The sequence below is a fragment of the Prorops nasuta genome, unplaced genomic scaffold (genome assembly GCF_024137725.1).
Source record: "Prorops nasuta isolate Cenicafe-Biocafe unplaced genomic scaffold, Cenicafe_Pnas_1.2 PNAS00008, whole genome shotgun sequence".
Taxonomy (NCBI): Eukaryota; Metazoa; Arthropoda; class Insecta; order Hymenoptera; family Bethylidae; genus Prorops; species Prorops nasuta.
The window spans coordinates 6,289,599-6,310,417 of NW_027116805.1; positions in this window are offsets into that span (position 1 = coordinate 6,289,599).

Genomic DNA, 20,819 nt, shown 5'->3' on the forward strand with positions numbered 1-20,819 from the left:
AAATTTGTACAATTGAGTATTTTATAGAAGGAATTTCTAGCTAGGCAGCATTTCTCATCTTTGCAAAGAGATCAGATTCGAAGAAAAAGTGGATAAGGGGTTCTCGACGGACGAATACTGGCGAGTAACTTTTTGAATTGGGTAAGCCACCGGGAGTTGAAAAGCGTTTCTTTTCATTCCTATAAGGGCTATACTAGCTCAGAAACATCAAGTTTCTCCCTTAAGGATTTACTTTTCCCACTCCTCTTTCAAACATAATTTTTTTCCTCTCTGCTACCCTCTCTCTCTCTCTCTTTCTCTCATTCGTCTCATAGTCACTCATCTTTTCTCCCACTCCCATCCTCACTCATACATCTTATCGTCCTGGATATTTCATACCAAGTTCTGGATCAGAAAACTTTCAAAAAATATTGTCCATACATGAAAGTGTATCAGTGTCAAATAATTAACTTAATTTATTTGAATGATTTTGAAGTAAATTACATAAATTTAATGAGATGGCAGTCAAAATCACACCAGTCTATATGATTCATTAAATAAAACCGATCTTGTAGTTACGGCGGCCAAATTTACTGTATAAGGGAGTAGTGTCTCTTGATGTAATTTTTAAATTATAATAGCAAAAATTTATTATAAACTTTGGACAGAGTACCTTTGCTAGTACTTATATATGTACATTAGGGTGGTCGTTAAAAAAAAAAAATTTGGCGGATCCCCAAAAACCACTAGTATTTGATGAGATACTACAGTGGTTGAAACCTGTGGCTTGACAAATAATGGAAACACGTACCTCATTGCGATCAAATATAATTTTCGAAGAATTTTACAGTTTATCGCAGATAACTCATTAAATATTCGATTCTATGAAAAGATGTATATAACCTTTTCTCTGAAGAATTAAATTCTACATAATAAAGGTTCTATACATTTTTCTTCTAGAATGCATACTAATCGAGATATTCCTGAAAAATCGATCCCCATTTTCGTTTATACACATTATATTGATATGTTTATATGAATAATTATTTTTAGTTTACCGTACAATTAACATATTTTATTAAATTAAGAGAAATAAAATGTGTAGCTAGAGCGAAATAAGAATAACTATTCATATGAGCATATGTCAATATAATGTGTATAAACGAAAAAGAGGATCGATTTTTCAGGAATATCTCGATTAGTATGCATTCTAGAAGAAAAATGTATAGAACCTTTATTATGTAGAATTTAATTCTTCAGAGAAAAGGTTATATGCATCTTTTCATAGAATCGAATATTTAATGAGTTATCTGCGAAAAACTGTAAAATTCTTCGAAAATTGTATTTGATCGCAATGAGGCATGTGTTTCCATCATTTGTCAGGCTACAGGTTTTAACCACTGTAGTTTCTCATCAAATACTAATGTTTTTTAAGGATCCGCCAAAAATTTTTTTTTTAATGACCACCCTAATGTACATATATTAATTATAATATATTATATAAAGAATCGCGATATCTCGACCATGAAATCTCTCTGTTAGCCTCTTGTAACGCTGATCAGTTATCACCGACGAAGAAAAATTAGCAGTCGAATCCAGCCTAAAGAAAGATTTCTTGAAAAGTTGCGAAGACCAAGGACTGCAAACCCCTCTGTAAATTTATCCACTCGAATCAGCCTCTTATCACTAATCTACCAACCGATAAGACGAATAAGAAGCCAAACCACAAATCGGATCCATCCTGTGAAAATGTCTTAAAAAGTTTTAAATCGAAGAAAAGTAAATCAACCTGGAAATAATGATAGATAATATACATATATAGTCCTGAGGTATCTGCTCTCGAGCCTGATCTAATCGAGGTTGACCATCGGACGAAAGAGACGTTGAAAATGCTACAATTCAACAAAATTCATGCTTTGCACAGATTACTCATTCCGCAGCTGCCAATATCAAAAGCCCTTTATCAAAAACTTAAAAATATAAAATATAAATAATATCTTTTTCTTATAAAATTCTAAACTTATCTTGCTTAAATTAAATTACCTGTAATATATTATTTCTGCAACCTCGAATATTGAAAATTTTCTTTAAAACAATTGTAATAATGTTGATCAAGTTAATTGCTAAACAAAGGAAGATGGGGGAATTATGCTTAATTACTTTAGTTTTCACTTGTTCAAGATTCAATAATATTAGCTGATGTTGCAAGGATGTCAGAGACAGCAATATAGTTAGATAAGCCAGAGTTAACTAGATTGATAGTCCAATCTTTTGAAGCAGAAAGGAAATAAACGTCAATTACTATTATTCTAAAATTATGTAATTAAGGTTGAAGCTATTAATTAACTTCTTCCTCTGAAATCTTCAAGGAATTCATATTTGTATCTTAAATTATTTTATTTCAATGACTCGAAGGTATAGTATTGAAATTTTAACAGGGCACAGGTATAATAAAATATAGAAATGTATTATATTTTAGAGGGAGCTGTGTCTTCATGGGATTTGTGCAGTTTGCCACAGTGTTCGAAGAAATTCATACCTGGGATTTGCAGAAAGGTCTTGGCAGTCCAAGTTGGCTCGCTATATGGAACCATAACCACGAGCCATTTCTATGAATAAAGGACCCCTAATTACAGTTCTCACCTTTCGTTAATCCGTCGCGAGGATTCCAATCGTATCGATTTTCAGTATATATAATTGAGTTGGACGATATAATAAGATTTCCTGCAATTTTGATCATATTTATTAGACATATATCGTTATAAGAAGGATAATTAAATCCAACGAAGATGCAAAGTGGGTAAAAGCTGGGAAACTTCTTAAGCTTTTATCATGCTCGTAATTTTCGTGGTTATTGCGATATAACGAGTGATAAATTGACGTAAGAAAGATATATATATATATGTAGAGAGAGAAAGTGTATAAATCTATAGCAAGATAGCAATCTTGATTTTTTTCTTATACAGTCCAGATAAACCTTTGAATGGTATATAAATTTGCACGTTTCAAAGTTATAATTAATCACTGTCAGACAGTTCTCTCATTAATTGTTCGTCCAATCTTCCAATTCTAAAAAGTTATTCTCTTTCAAATTGTAATTACCACACATGTCTTATTCGTGTCTAAAACGTATCTAAAACATTTCAAAACCTATTCAATTAATGGGCTAGGGATAGCCAAAATATTTAAGTGGTACCTTTAAAGAAATATTTACGAAAGTTTAATTTTAATTTGATCAAAAATGACCAAATTTAGTGTAAGTCAATAGTAAATATTCTGAATTTATATTTAATTGATACTGGCAACTTTAAACGTGTTTTTCTCGAAATAGCATTATTCATGTTCGTGATCAAGATTTTCTAAAAACGGACTAATGTATATAGTATTCGAAAAATGGATCGTAAAGATCGAGTGCAGGATAAACATATCGTTGTCGCAGCTCGAATTCGCCTCATTTATTCCCGGCACAACAGACTACAGCGTGGAATACAGAAACCTGAATTGAGATACCTATCGAATATCAAGCAGAAACAGAAATATCGGCGTCTATTTTTCATCATGGATATGATTGTTAAATCGATTAATATTTCCTTGTATTCTACCTATTTGAGTGGTCAAATTACCAAACTATTTTCAATTTAAATGAAATAAAGAAAAAAAAATTTTTTTTGGGTAATCCGAAACTTTTATCTTTGATTTATATATGGACAAAGGACATTTTTGTTAAACTCGATATATTTTGTTGAAAAAACTCCAATTATTAAATTTTTATACAGTGAGATCCATCATTAAACTCTAAAAGCATTTACATCGCCTCTCGAGGGAAGATGCAGCTTGTTTCTCATTGAATTTCCCACCTAGTATCGTGTAATCGATGAACATTTCCTTCAACAGATAAATATATATATATAGCATGTATACCTACTTTAATTTGCTCCAGGGTGTGAACGTAAAAATCCAATACTATATCCACAACTATTATACAAAAGTAGGTATCAATTTTCCCCTAGAAATTTTTTACGTCTAAAAGAAAAAAAAAGCTACTAAAAATACGTGTAAAAAAATTGTTATTTCTCACACTGAACAAGATAAATGAATTTTTCTTTGTGACGAATAGAAGTATACACCTTGTATAAACTAAATTAATTATTTTCTATCACATAAGAAAGAAATAAGTAGCAAAAATCATATAATATAATTTAGTTAATACGAAACTGAAATTTTTATTATTATTCTGCATTGATTTATTTTATCTGGAAAAATTCATCGGAGTATATTTAACTCTTTCTCGTTCTCGCGTTAAATTGAATGTAATAGTGCAGTCGAGAAGGAATAGAGGTTAATCGAAAGGTTTATGATGGTTTATATCGAGAACGTTTAGAGACCGTCGTCTCCGGGGAAGATGCGGCTTGTTTCCCATTGAATCTCCCATAATCTATATAAATATATATAGATATAGAATAGCCTTCAAGATTTACGGGGGATTTACCGTTTTACGGAATTTATTTGATCCAATCAAGCAACACTACCGTCATTCAGCCTCTCTCTATCCTCTCGGTCTCTAATAAAAAGATCCATATTATTCGCTTTATATACTCTTATTGGTTCTCGCCGCGCAGGTCAATGACCTTTACTTAATTTAGAGATTACACACTTTCCTACTTTATAAATTAATGAACGCTGTTATTTTTATCGGTAAAATTCGTTTATCGTGCTGAACACAGCAGCTTGCATAAGAATGAGAGTTGTATGTATATATAGGGTGAGTCGAGAAGAATTTGCCAAACTCTCTTATATAGGAATCTATCGGATACGTGTTACAAAATTTTAAGAATCTCTGTCCACCTCAAATAATTTCGTTATTTATAAAATTTTAAACAATTTTTTACTCAATACAGTTTTTAAATCTCTATGCCTCTATCCATTTGAACGTTATTGTTCGTACGACGATACGTTTCCCTTTTTATCGTGTAACTTTCTTATATATAATAATATTGTTTCATATTTTTAAAAATGACGAAAACACTACGAGTGGATAAAACGATTGGCCACCCTGTATATGGTAGCTCGCATAAAGAGACTTGAAAGTATCTGACCCGATATCATCACAGAGAGGACTCGCTCCTTATCCTGATAAGCCAAAACTTCATCAGCTCTTGCGCCACTTCACTTTTTCCTCAGACTCGTGCAGAAATTTCCTTTAAAAAGCTACACTATTTTATACTTGTATTTCATTATTTTATGTGAAACGAGAAATTCTTTTTTGGAAAAATGGGATTTTTAAATTATATAGCCAACTAGCAAGAGAGATATATGGAGATTAAGGCGAATATACATGTTAATGGAATACTTAAAAATTATATTACTATAATATATTACACATATTTGGCTCTTCTTTAAATGGATAAAGCTCATTAAAAAGTGGCTTTCTCGAGCAAAGGATACTCGATATCTCGCTCGTGTGAAAAATGACATTACGGTTCGTATATTTATATGTACATACAGGGTCTTTCGTTTAAATCGATGCACGTAACTTATAATGCTTTAAAACTGTAAAAAAAGACATAAATCTTTCGAGCAAGAATAGTTTATACTCGAGATAAACGTAAGATAGAGACATCGGTGTGACCTTGAAATTACATTTCAGGGTCGTTATAAATTCTTTAAAAGCAAGTCTCTATTTTTTATCGCATATGCTCGTCGTAGCTTATCTTAAGAGTTTTCCTAAACATTCGATGAATTTATCATTTCGTGCTAAAACGCTGCAGAGCATAGATGTAAGAAGATTCGTGTTCTCGTAAGCATTATAGGGTTATCAAAATTTTACGTGGAGATTTTCTCAGTAGAATGAATATTAAAGCGTTTCGAAAATATCTTTCTCATAAGTTTAATGTCCTTTAAAGTTACGAAGATACTTGTCTCTTAATAGAAACTGTGCTCTCTGAGGCCTTTAAACTGGCGAACTCTGTAGTCTCTGTATATATTGATTAAAATGCTCCAAAGCATAGATGTAAGAAGACTCTATTTTCATAAGCATTATAGGGCTATCAAAATTTTATTTGGGGCTTTTCTCAATGAAATGAATAGTAAAACGTTCCGAAAATGTCTTTTTCATAACTTTAATCTCCTTTAAAGTTGGGAAGATACTTGTCTTTTATAATAGAAACTGTACTCTCAGGCCTTTTAGCTGGCTCGAACCCAGTAATCCCTATATATATATATATATATATGTATATATATAACAGTTCGTATATGAATTTGACTACAGTAACGTTCGCCACTGCTATGCAGATATACACATGCACATGTAGTCTCTCTCACCTACTTAATATTTAATATCGAATTATCTATAGCGAAGAATCAAATGAAATAATTATAAATTAATCAAACACTTTCTAATGAATTATTTTAGCATCATCATTATGAGAAACCGAGGGACCAGTTTTTGTCACATCTGACATATTTTCTCAAACTTTTTTCTAGAAAATTTTTGTTTTGGAAACTTGTCGAAGGCTCTTCTCGATACGCGCTTAAATTATCTTCAGCGTTTGACACGAAGTAGAGGAGTCGATTAATCATCGCTTGTCACTCGTTTCCTGATCCTGCATCCACTTAACAAACTAAAATTGCATGATCCTATATATATACATATACATATCTCCTTTCCATTTTTAGCGCTTTTTTCAGCATAGCAATAACCGAATATGCTGACTCGACACCTCGTTTCCACCTTTTAAATTTTTTATCGGTGTAAATGTACTTTAATTCATAAGTTTTTTTTCGTTTTATGTGTTTCAACGAGAATTTACTCAGTCTTATCTTGTCTTGGAAATTTGTCACTTTCTGTCGGGATAAAAGTCAATGGCAAAGGCCAGAATCCAAAGCTATATAGTTTATGGATGAAGGGAGAAGAATCACCAATCTAATTTAAAACGAACAGTGCTGTAAAAAATATGACTTATCTTTCGATATTCCTCATCCCTTATTTAATTATACATATATATTTATAGCTCAATAGAGCTTGAAATTTCAATTTAATTAAAATTTTAGTGTTTTGCATGCAGTTGTAACTGCAAGGAGATCTTGCCAGTCTTTTTTTTCTCAGCATTTTTGTTGTCTTCTGTCAGGACGAAAGTCATTGGTAATAGCATTTACAGTAGTAGACTAGTCTAACATTTCAGTTTAATTAAAATCTTAGTGTTCCTGCATGCAGTTGCAATTACATCAAGAATTTGTCAGTATTCCTTCGACTTGAGAATTTTTTCTTTCCTGTCAGGATGACAGTCAGTGGCACGACTACCTTTTATCCTTTATTATTCATTATTACTTTTTTAATTTGATGTGTACAACTTATTGGAGCTTACGATTTCAGTTTAATTAAAATTGTAGTGTTCTGTGTGCAACCCAAATGAGATCTTGTCTGTCCTGTCTCAGTTTGTCTTAAGAATTTTTCCTTCTTTGTCAGAACGAGAGTGAATGGCAGAAATATTTTGGTTCTTAAATATTCCTCAGCTATTATTTAATTTTATACATGCAGCTTTAATGCTTGAAAATTTAGTTAAATAAAAAATGTACTGTTTCACATTTAGCTGCAATTACATCAAAATCTCTTCAGTTTTATTTGTCTTAAGAATTTTTCGTTTTCTAACAAGACGAAAGTTAATCACTAAACTATTTACAGTTGTAGAACTTAAAATTTCAGTTTAATTAAAATTGTAGTGTTTTGTATAAAACTGCAACTTTGTCAAGATCTTTTCAGTTTTTGCCTTTCTATCAGGACGAGAGTCAGTGATAAAACTGTTATTTGTCCTTAAATATTCGTAATTCTTTTTTAAATTTTAGATTTACAACTTTAAAGCTTAAGAATTTAGTCTAAATAAAAGTTCACTGTTCCACATACAACTACAACTGTATCAGTGCCTTAAAAATCTTATTTGTCTTAAGAATTGTTTGTTTCCTACTAGAACACAAGTCACTGGTAAAACTATTTACAATCATAGAACTTAAAATTTCAGTCGAATTAAAACTTAAGTTTCCTGCATGCGACTGCAATGAGACCTCTCGTCGGTCTTATATTTTTTTTAGAATTCTGTTTTCTGTCAGAACGGAAGTCAATGGCAAGGAGCAGAATGGAAGCTTTTTACGGATGAAGGGAAAAAGAAGGATCCTCGATCTACAGTTTAACGCACCGTGCTAAAGTCAACTATTTTTCTTCTTCGATATTCCTTATCCCTCCCTTAGCCTTTTATAAAGCTTTAAAGCTTAAAATTTCAGTCTAATTAAAAGTTTACTGTCCCGCATGTACCTGAGGCGATTCACTCAAGGAATTCCAATTTTCTCGTCTCAGTAATCACTTCCTATCCTACAGCTTCCTAGAAATTAGCTGCCACTGTAAAAAAGAACTGAATCGATGAGAATGATTGAAACTTCAAATATCAATTGAATAATCTTTCTATAAAATCTAGAATATATCCATATTTATATATGAAAGCGTGTGTAGCAGTTGCACAATTATCAATTAAACTGTGAAAAAAGACTGTACATAAATTGACAAATTTTTTTACAAATTTCAAGATTACATTTTCTTATTCAATTTTATTAAATAATAAGCTATTCTGTATAGTTAATTTAATATATTTAAACAAATTAATCAATAAAATTTACTGAGATACGATTAATGAAAGTATTTAATTATGCTTGAAAACTCCTCAATTTATGCAAGCTATTATTTATTTACAGCTATCACTAAATGCTTTTATAAATAAATATTTCTGTTGTATATATAGAGAATAATAAAAAGTTCCTACAGCTTCATCAATTCATAAAACAATTTTCTTTTCCTGTGTGCATTTTCAACGATTCTCTTGAAGAAACTTATCCCCTTTATCGTCACAACTGACGCCTGCACGCCTCCCACATTTTTATAAATTTCTTGCACCATTTATTTCTCCAGCTATTTCTGTCTGTCACTTCCATCAAAACTATCCCCTATCTTTTTTAGCCATAAACTAACATATTCCACATACATCTTATATAGCTCTGCATTTTCAATGATTCTTCAAGAACTTGCCCTTTATCGACACACAACTGACGCCTCTACACTTCCCATATTTATATACATTTCCTCTGCACCATTTATTTTTCTCCCACCTATTTCTGTCTGTCACTTCCAACAAAACCATCAAAATCGTTCCCTACCTCTCTTCTTTAGCTATAAACAAAATGTCCTTCTATATATTATAAATGAACCCTGGATGAAATTCGAATTTAATTACCATTCACGTATTATTATTCTTTTTTCATATTGCATGTAGAGGAGCTACAGAGAGTCTTGGAATTTCTGGTAGCTCAGCTTTATTGAGAAAAGATTACCATGCTGATGTCTTCAGGCAACTGTAAAGACTGTAAGCTCCAATAAACTTTAATTTAAGCGTTTGCTAAATTTCACAATAAGAGTTGTTACGCTATATATTTATGCGTACTACGTCATTTGCTATATACACATGGATTATTTAATTTCATTAATCTTTATCATTGATTTATCAGTATATATATATATATATATATATATATATATATATATTAATAATTATTTATTAGGATAGTAAATCCAGACAATTACTCAATTTGATATTATTACTACGTCGACTGAATCGACAAGAGGAAATAAAAGGACATGTTGAGGAAATACAATTGTAAACTTTAGGAAAATTGATAATTCTAACATTTTTGTTAAACTTACTTAGGGTAAACAATTCAGGTAAGGGTTGCTCTGGACTATAGTTATATATAAGATAGTTGTGGTTTGTGCCCCATACGCTATCTAAAGCGTCATTAATTAAAATTGTTAATTATCGGTACATAGAGAAACTAATAATTAGATTGCCATGTTACAAAAAAAAGAAATAGTAAATCTCATAATATAGTTTACAGACACTAAGTTATGTTGATGTTATTAATTAATAGACAACACAGTGATTTAGTGAATTGCATTGAATAATTTAAAGCTAGATGTGATAGTTTAATTAAATATTATTATTATTATTTCCAATTGAATATACACATCAAGGAAAGAAAAAGTCATGAGACTTTGGTAGATTTTAATTTCAACATTAATTAATCTTACCTAGGATAAACAATTCTAGTAAGGATCATTGGACTATTTTTATGCTAGTTTGTTTGCCTTATAAATTATTTAATGTCATTAATCTTAATTATTAATTTATCAGTACTTATAGAAATTAATATAATTCTATTATGTCATTAGAGAAAGAAATTCTAGAATATTTCAATAGTTTCCAAGCAGCAGGGAATATCGAGGTTATCCAATAGAGTTATTTAACGAATTACGTCCAAGAGAAAATCCAGACGATTACTTCATTTAATATTATCATTTCGTTCGAATGAACAAGGGAGAGAAAAACAAGTAATAAATTGTGCATGAATCGTGTGTTTTTCTATCGGATTTTTCCATGTAATATATTAACTGTCTAGAATGTAAATGTTAACTCAAGAATTCGAAATAAAGACGAAAATTTTATGAAAAATTATATTATTTTAAATTTGTATATTTACTATTTGACAAAAAGTTTACTAAAGATTAAACAATTTTCATCCTATACTTTTTATTGGCCGAAATATTAAACTGGACACCCTGTATATTTTAATAAGCTCGAAACGTCTCTCGTGATTTTCACGTGATTGTCGAGACAGAAGAAAGGAGACTGATATTTCGTTTTTTCTACTTATATTCCTTCTCTCTCTCTCTCTCTCTCTCTCTCTCCCAGTGTCCCTTTTTTTCAAGTCACTCCAAGCTTACGTTTCGCTTCTTGTCATCCATGCGATAGCAACGTAGCTGCTGGTTAGATTTTGAGAGAGGGAGAGGCGCGTGGGTATATCACACCGAGCCTTATCTCGTATTACACGAGAGAAAAGTTCACCCTTGTTTACCTCTCTCGCCCCATCCATCCCTTCCTCATAAATTTCATGGAAGAGGCTCAGCCACGAAAGCCAGCTGGAAATGCCTGACTTATGAACCAATTGGTATTATGCTATTGTTATTACATTTGTTATGAAATTAACCAGTCAAAATATATGCTAATGAATGAAAAATCGAAAGCTTAAAACTCTCTGCTACCCTCGACAAAAATCTACCATTTCAAAATTACGTTACATTGGTATGTATAAAAAACTGAATTTTATTTGACAAACTGTTTCCATTCAACGTCAGTTTTATTGGAAAAAAATCACATTTCATGCTTAGAGGGAAATGCCTGACTGGTGAACCAATTGAAATAACGTCATTGTTATTACGCTCTTATAAAAATTAACAAGTAAAAATATGTAAATAATGCTTAAAAAATTGGAAGTTTAAAATTCTGTACCTCTCATGAAAAGTATATCATTTAAAAGTTACATCAGTATACATATATATACAAAAGTAAATTTTAACTGAGAATCCATGTCCACTCAACATCACTTGCATAAATAAAAATTAATATTTCATAGTCGGCTGGAAATGCCTGACACTTGAACCAATTGGTTTTATGTCATTGTCATTATACTTGTTACGAAATTAACGAGGTAAATTGTGGAAAGCTTCTGTCACTCAGTTTTGCAAAGTTTGTAGATAAGACTGGACTTTAGCTGAGAAACTGCTGCAACCCCAATGGAATGATCCTGGTCCCTCAAGGATAAGCTTCCATTCAGCACCACTTGCGTTAATCCAAAATCACATTTCAAAGCTACCCTCGTACAACCTTTCGTGCCAGCCCCAACGGCCCCTTAGTGTACTTACTAGTAGAAAACCTTATTATATAACAGCTACCATTATTTGTATTCTGAAACTCATCCAAGCAACGAATCATTTGATCAAATTATTATTATTTATGATAATTATAATCGATATACTATTATTAAAAGTGTATCCTACAAATTTTCTACCCAAAAGAGTAGCTCGAACTGAAATGTCCTGATGGTACAGTAGATAAATTCGATTTTGGTCAGACGGGCGTGGAAAGCGGGAATCAAGTTGCGAGTGTATTTCCCTCTAAAGAGAATTTCCATGATTGAAAGTTAGAATTGAATAAATCTGAGTCTGACCATAAACGTGTGTTTACTACTTTCTGCTGTTTTATATGAGAAAGCTCGTCTCATTCATATTCGCGTTGGTGCTTTTTAGTAAACAACTTATCGTCTTTAGGTTTGAGACGTCATAATAACACAGTAGATTGATTCGTTTTTAGTCCGACGAACGTGCGAGAATAAAATTACCATGGAAAACCGATAAATTTATGGAAGTCGAGTCTAACCATAAACGACATTTACTATTCTCTGTTATAGTGCGAGATTAAAGGAAATTTATATTTCACATTCGATCGTTAGTACTTTATACTAAAAAACTGATTGGAAATTTATATTTTATATTCGTTCGTTAGTATTTTATATCAAACAGCTGATTGTCCTTGGGTTTGAAGCGTCATTATGACACAGTAGAAAATTTCGTTTTTGGTCATACCAATGTACGAGAATCAAGTTGCACGATTGTAAGAGTTGAAATTTATTAAGACTGATTCTGACACGAAATTCGTTTTACTACTTTACTTTATGCAAGATGAAAGTGTCTCTCTATATAAAGACACTCTTCTTGCTTTTTTTGGAATAAACGGCTGGCCATTTCTAGGCCAAGACGTAACAAGTACAGGGTAAATAAATTCTTTCTTGGTCAGACGAAACACAGGAGAATCATGTTGTTCCACAATTGAATGTCGTAATTTAATAAAGCTAAGTCGGGCCATAAACGTTGTTCTTCTACTTTCCATCGTGCTGTACGAGATTACTTATTTAAAGATAATTCGTGCGTCTCATACAACTCTCATTGGTATATATATATATATATATATATATTTGGGGTAAACATCTGATCGTCCCTAAGATTGAGCTGAGATGTCACAGTGACGCACTAGATAAATTCGGTTTTGGTCAGACATACAAGAAAATCAAGTTTCGAGCGGTAGTTGAAATTTAATAAAGCTGAGTCTGGCCATGAACGTCCTTTTACTACTTATCTCTACTACAGAAGATTAGTTTTTAAAGATAATTCGTATGTCTCGTGCTTTCGTTGGTATTTTTTTTTTTGTCGTAGTATATGGAAAGCTGATCGTCCCTAGGTAATTTTAATTTTAATGAAGTTTAGTTTTAAGTAGAGTAATCAAAAGCGGGGTAAGAGATGCGTAAAAAATTGGAAGAGTCTCGAGGGACAGATGCTGCAGCTAGCTTAACTTTCAATTGAGTTTTAGTAGTGATTGCAAGCTGTTGGAACCACCAGAAGAGCTTAGATTCTGCCATGCAGGGGCGAAATATCGAAAGTTTGCTAATCGTGGATAACGACGCGTGTTACGCATCGCCTCCTGACGTCAATTTAAAGGTGCATGGACTCACACATGCAGCAGAGCAATGAGACGCATTAACCTTGTCATCTTTAGAGCGGCACTATATGTATTTATATATTGCTTAGAATGAAAAGTTGGGTCCAAACACGAGGCAGAAAAACATTATTCCAGGAAAAGTGTTAGCATTGCGTCAATATTGGACCAATATTGCTGCATATTGGCCCAAGCATTAAAATCATAATAACAGTTTATTATTTGCAAGCTTGGACCAATATTGCTGAACATTGCTAAGATTGGATCTAAAAGTTCAGAAGCTTACACCACTAGGAAAGTGGGACCAGACATGTGAGGGATGGAATAGGATTCCGTTATGACGGAGGAGGAGAAGCTGAAGAGTAGGTCCAAACATGCAACACACGAGCGTAAAGTAATGTTATCGCGTTGAGTCACGTATTAAGCTTTTTATTATCATTATATTACGTATATGTACATAGTGCCCTCTCGAATAAACTCGATACGTGATAAAATTACGTTAAGCTTTAGGCTCTTCTGTCGGTTAACTGATACGCAGCTCATTTCTTGCCTGCATTATTCCTCCGCTCTTCTGCATGGGAATTTGAAAATTTCTAGCCAACGGCACAATGTATACCGTTTAACAAAGACATATCTTAATTAACGGACAGCCAGAATGGTGTGTTCGCAACACGATCCCTTAATTAACGCAGTGACAATTTAGCGTGACCTACTTAAGGTCAATCATGGAATCAGTTCTTATCTTATACCGCAATATTTTATTGTCTTATTTCGAATAGCTGCGAATTTTATCGACTACAATGACTCTCTTGTCGAACTATCCAATCATTCTCGTCCCTCGCTCGACTTAATTGGATAGTTTAGTTCGAAGATGAAATTTCTATTCGCAAGATTTACTATATACATATATTTGCATCTCGATGCGCACATGAACCTCCCGCTGTGACTCGTCTCCCCATGACATGTCCGAAATTCAATTTCAGAAGAAAATGCGAAAATTGTTAAAGCTTTGTAAATATTCTCATCAATCCTCGAATCAATATAGACTTATTTTATAAGAGTATTTTCATGGGGATTTTAATATTTTTATTGACTAAAATCAATTTTCTTGCCAAACTATCGAATCATTGTTGTCCCTTGTTCGATTTGATTGGATATTTAAGTCCGAGGATTAAATTTCTATTGGTAGGGTATAGGGGAGAGCCAGTGGCTAGTTGTAACAGGGATAACTTATAACGCGTTTATTATACGCAATGCTTTTGGAAAGTTTGTTTTATATCTTTTATTCAACTTTTTTAATATGTCTAGCCTTATAATTACATAAACATGCACAATCAGTTTAATACATAGATATGGTTGCATCTCGATACACACACACTTCCTAGTGTGACTCCTCTCTCTATAATATAATTAAAATGTATTTTACAAAAACTTATATAGAAATAAATATATCATAAATTATTAAATTCATTCTAAATCTTTTTAAATATTCAAGCTTTAAGATCAATCGTGGTGACGCTATATACATTTTATATTACATTATTTCAGTATGTATGAACGAATTTTCTTGACTAGAAGCAATTTTCTTGCCAAACTATCAAATCATTCTCGTTCTAACTCGATTTAATTGGATGGTTTAGTTGGAAGATTAAATTTCTATTCGTACTATACATATATTTGCTTGTCGATGCACATACACTTCCCGCTGTGATTCGTTTCCCCCTGACACGTTTAAAGTCCAATTACAAAGTTTAAAAAAAAGTTAGAAATTTCCGGAATCATTTGAAATATTCTCAAATACCGAGAGGCTTGATGCTTATTTTTATTAAACTAATATATAGTAAAATTTTTGTCATGCAAGCCGATTGATCTTTTAGGGCTGTCACATGGAGACGTAAATCAAGCAGCAATCTTGACCCTTCGGGGAATCCTGTACGTTATACATACGTCGTACATTCAGTAGGGGAACTTGGAAAAGGATGAACGATCCCTTTTATCATGAGAATTTGAAATAAAAACAATAGGCAAAATTGATAGCAGAAATAAAGTCGAGTAAAGTTTCTACACTTTCGATCCTCATTCTGATGCATCAGCTTTAAAATGAAAATTTGAATAGAATGACAAATTTAAAACCGAAAGTAACAAGTGGAAAATGAAGCAAACGTGCTAAATCTTGTTGTGACAATACACTCTCGATTTAGAGAGTTCTCCAAAGTTCTTTTTTTTTATTATTATAAAAACTATCTTTAATTCAGTTTATTTACTGTCTTTTAAATTTAACTTTTCAACTCTAATAAAAACTTGGCAAGATTTCCATGCAAATATTCTATCGATTATAACACATCAGCTTTAAAATGAAAATTTGTATAGGGTGAAATATTTGAAAGCTAAAGTAACCTAAGTGAATTGTCACACGAGAATACACTTTAATTTTAGAAATGTTAAAAGTTTTTCATTTTTATTATAGAGGCCATCTTTAATTCAATTTATTCATTGTTTATTTAAGATCACTTTACAACTTGATAATGGAAACAATACTCGAGTGAAACTTGGAAAGATTTCCATGTAAATGTTATTTAAATTACCACATATCAACTTTAAAATAAAAGTTTGTATAGGATGAAAAATTTGAAAACTAAGGTAAGGTAAGTAAATTATAACTTAAGGAGTACTCTCTTGTTTTAGAAATGTTAAATGTTTTGAGAGGTAGGGTCTCTAATTGAGTTTATATCCAATGTTTTCCACTTTAACCCAAAATCTTCATAATAGCAACAAATTTTATAAGAGTTTTGCAAGATTTTCATTTGAATATTATTTCTATTATCATATATCAGCTTTAACATGAAAACTCGTATAGAATGGTGACGACATGCTATGTTAACTAAAGACTTGGGAAGAAGACAAGTATGTCAAATTCTCCAAGAGCGATGATTTCCTTAATTAAATTTATATGCAATGTTTTTCATTTATAAATTCAAAATATCTACGATAGTAACAATTCTGATAAGAGAACTTTGCAAGATTTCCATGCAAATAATATCTATATATTCACTTTGCGTATATTCACGTGCGCTATATATATATATATATATATTCATCTATGATTTCCCTACTGATTCGACCTTTTCACTTACGTTGGGCGTTCCCGTTTAACTCGTGTGCCTGCCAAGATTTCTTTATTGCTCTTTATCACTGTGATTAACTACTATATATTATTATTATTATTATATTAAGCGAACGAATTATATAAATTGCAGGAATATCGAGATAAAGGTGTATTCGTTTGGAGATACGATCGTTTAAGAATTGATTGGATCGAGGGAAGGCAGAGGTCGTAATAGAAGGATTAGGCGAGATAATGTTGGGAAAAGTGGCGTTTCGTTCAGTAATAGGGGCTTATTGTCTCCCATCAGAAACTCGACACCCTTTCCTCGAGGAAAAAGCTATGCTGTAAGAGTTTTCTGCAGGAATAATTATCACAAATCACGGACGATATAACATTGATTGTTCAACTATCCCTTTCTATGACCTCATCCTCATTTTCTCAGAGATTCACTCTGCTTCGTGTAAAAACTCTAATAAAAACTAATCCAACCATTTTGATAATTCTCAAATAACAATGACTCTCTCTTACCAGATAAATATCATGATTCATGTCTTCCATTGTGATAAATCACTCATAATAACATTGATTCTTCGACTATCCCTCTTTCTATGATTTAATTCTCATCTTGGCACAGATTCCCTCTGCTTTATATAAAGACAGTAAGAAAATATTAATCCAATCAATTTTATATTCCTGTGATAAATAGTAATTAATTTCTTTTATTTATTAAATGATGTTGGGGTTTGTTGAGTATTCTGATAAATATTTAGAAGCTATGAATTATACACCTGTTAATGGTCTAAAAACTGGACAATGTATTTTTTTTTTATAAATAATTCGAATATGAGTCAATTGACAGAGAAGAAACGTGCATGATCATAGCGAATCAGCGATAAAACGTTGAAATTTATTTTTGAGGAAACTCGAGACTCGACAGTGTTAATAAAAGCTTGAAAGAAAACTACTGCTCAAAGTCTCACTTTAAAGTTTAAATTACATTTGGACGCGTCCAACTTGGACCACGAATTTAATAAGTTATTCCCCGAGAATTTAGACGCGACACTACGATTCTACTTGCAACGCTTTTAATTAAATTTCAAGCGCTCGAGTATTTCCGAAATAACTCTAATTATATATCTAAGTTTCTTTTAAGGCAACTTTTATGTCTGAACACATATTTATATTAAATATAAAATTTATTATTTATAATTATTGTCCATCAAATCTGTTAATGTATATATATATGTATATATATATATTATTTATCAATTATCATTGTATTCTATATTACATTGTAAATGCGTTCGCATATTTAAATTCGTATTAGGAACGGATATCAATAATTTAAGAGACGCACGTATGATAGTGGCTCAATGGCAACTACGTAATACATACACACACACACATGCACATTATTTATTAAAACAATAAATGTTCATTCACACACATGGAATAAATAAGCTTACTCTGTAATTTATTAAAATCATCCATTCATCTTGAAATAACTCGACTGTGATTATAAATATAGTTTATTGTGTGTGCGCGCTGGCTTATCATCTGATTGGTTCCGCGTGAAAAAACTCGGGCTGAATTATCAGCTACCGTCAAAAATTCAATTTCCCTCTTTTTATTTATGTTTTTATATTTTATTATATTGCGTGGGCTTATAATTTAACTTGAAATAATTAAATATTGAAAACTTGTACATTTCGATGGATTTCTAAAAACATGAATTTTTTTTACGTTTTTCATTTTAATATATTGCTTGGACGTAGGTGTCTAATAGAACCTAATTTAATTATTGAAAAATTTGCCATTTCTTCGGTATTCGTAAAAGCACGAATTCAGGAATTCAGGAAGATAGTGGACACGAAATATATGTATATATATATATATATATGTTCCACCACAGTTTTATATAGAGAAACTGTCGAAGCCTCTCGTGCATTTACTTTCATGAATTTCAATCGTTTCGATCTACCGCAAACTGAATTCCAGTGGAAAGCTTTGCAAAGCTATTTTCACTGTAGCTACGGAAATTGCAGCACCGATCGAGATTCGGGCAAAAACTTTCTCGACGACAAATTTTAATTTCATCATAAATAGACTTCTTCGCAGCTCGGAATAGAATTTCTTCAATTGGAAAATTGAAGGTGTCCGGTTAACGCACACCAAACCGATAAATTCACATATGCATATATAAATTCTATACACAATGCTTATACCTTAATTTGCCTCAGGGTGTGGATGTAATAACTATAAAAGATGTCAATTTTTTGCCAGCATGGGACCTTTTTCACACACACAATCTCCCTTTCATTTAGATTTAAAAAGGGTCTATGCAAAAATTGATATCTTTTATAGTTACCGAGATAAATGAATTTTTACTTTCTTTAGACCGACCCAAAGTTATATTTTGTACAGATCGATTAATCATAAGAATAAAGTTATTATAATATTCATTTTATATAAGCTTTAATCAAAACATTGAAATTTCTTTGAATCGAAACTTGTAATTGACGGAACCTATATCTGGTGGTGACCTTCTCTCATTGGTCAGGCTTCGTTAAGGGCTGATCCTGCTTTATAAAACTTTCTAGAAAAAAGTTCTTTCAGAGGATGGTTCTGGGAGGGAGGAAATAATTAAACCAGTGAATTTTTAAGTATATTTCCTTGTGTGTATTTATAGCGTAAAAATATTTTTTTTAAATACAGTTATTATAATAAGTTGCAGGGCGGTGTATGAGTCCTACCCGTGAGTGTCTTGCCACCGTAGTTTCTAAGTAGAAAAAAATCGATTTAGGAACTCTTATCAGAAATAAATAAGAACAAGAAAATGTCTAATTATCACAAAATTTTCCTTTTTATTGCAAACTAGGAAAGCTCTTAAAGAAGTATTTATAAATAACTTTTTTATGTTGACTTTCTGGTAAAAAATATAAAACACACATTTTTTTAAAACTTGAAAAAAGTAGTAATTTAATAAAAATTTTAGCAATTTATTAGTTTATCTGCAAGAAAGATAAACATGATAATAGGGAATTTTCTTATTCATTTTGTTTCAGACCATAATTAGGAAGTATACGTTTCCCGCCAATTGGAAGCTGCAGTGCAGACAAGACGTTTAAGAAAAGGTTCATTTCTTTACAGTTCATTATTGTGTCTACTTCAGAGAATTTATTTCTACACTATAATTACATAAGAAGATATATGCCGAAGTTTGCAGGACTAAGCTGTTTTTTCCTTAAAAAAGAATCCTTGGAGATAGCTCCTTCAAGGTTTTCTAGAGCAAGACTAGTAGTTCTTAAAAGAATCAGTAGACTAATAGAAATAAAAAATTTTTACTTTATACGATAAATTTTAAAAGAAGAGTTGGACAAAAAAATGTTATAAGAACTTTAATCTTAAAGTCATTCGTTCTTTAATTGATCAATTTGTCTTGAAATTTGTCTGGAATGAATAGCCGGAAGTCTTGCATAAAAGATCTTAAAAAGTTTTTAGATAATATTGATCGAAATTTAGAAAAAAAATTCTATTCACCGAAACTTAATTATAGATTTCTTTGTTGCTGAGGGCAGCATCCATTGAATTGACCAGCTATACACACACACACACACACACACACACATATATATATATATATAATCTTGGGCAGCTATTAGATAAGATTCGAAAGATATAAAAGATATACGACGCGCGTAAGCGAATTATTGTATCGAGGATCAGGAGGATGATCCCGCGGGTAACATCCACTTTCGATAGGTCGAATAAAACTGAGATTGAAGGTAGAAACGACGCGTGTGTTGTTTGAGAAAAATAGTGAAATGCAGGATGGCAACGTGAAAGCGCGTTTCTAAATAATGCTAAATCGATACTGACAGCAGTACTCATTTTCTCATCGATATTGCAGTAAAAAAATCATGCTAAGAAAGCTAGGGGATTTTATCTAAAGGAAATATTGCTTTTAAATGGAAAAATCGATATAGTAAATAATTGCAACTCGCTATCTCGAATCGATAGTAATAAGCACTCGCGCGCCTCACAGCGTTTTTACGATCTCGAGAGCAGCAGGCATTTTCCAGTTGGTGGTTGGCAAGCGTAAAAAGTAAATGAGGATGAGAGAGAGAGTAAATGGATCGCTGGTATGTCTAAATTGAGAGAGAGAGAGAGAGAGAGAGAGAGAGAGAGAGAGAGAATGAAGGATAAGAATGACAAATGGAAATGGAGTAGTGGTGCTGGGAGGGCGCAGGCGGCTGCCAATACTGGCATAGCAGTCATTCGTCCTCGAGACTCGGAGACTCGGTCTCGCT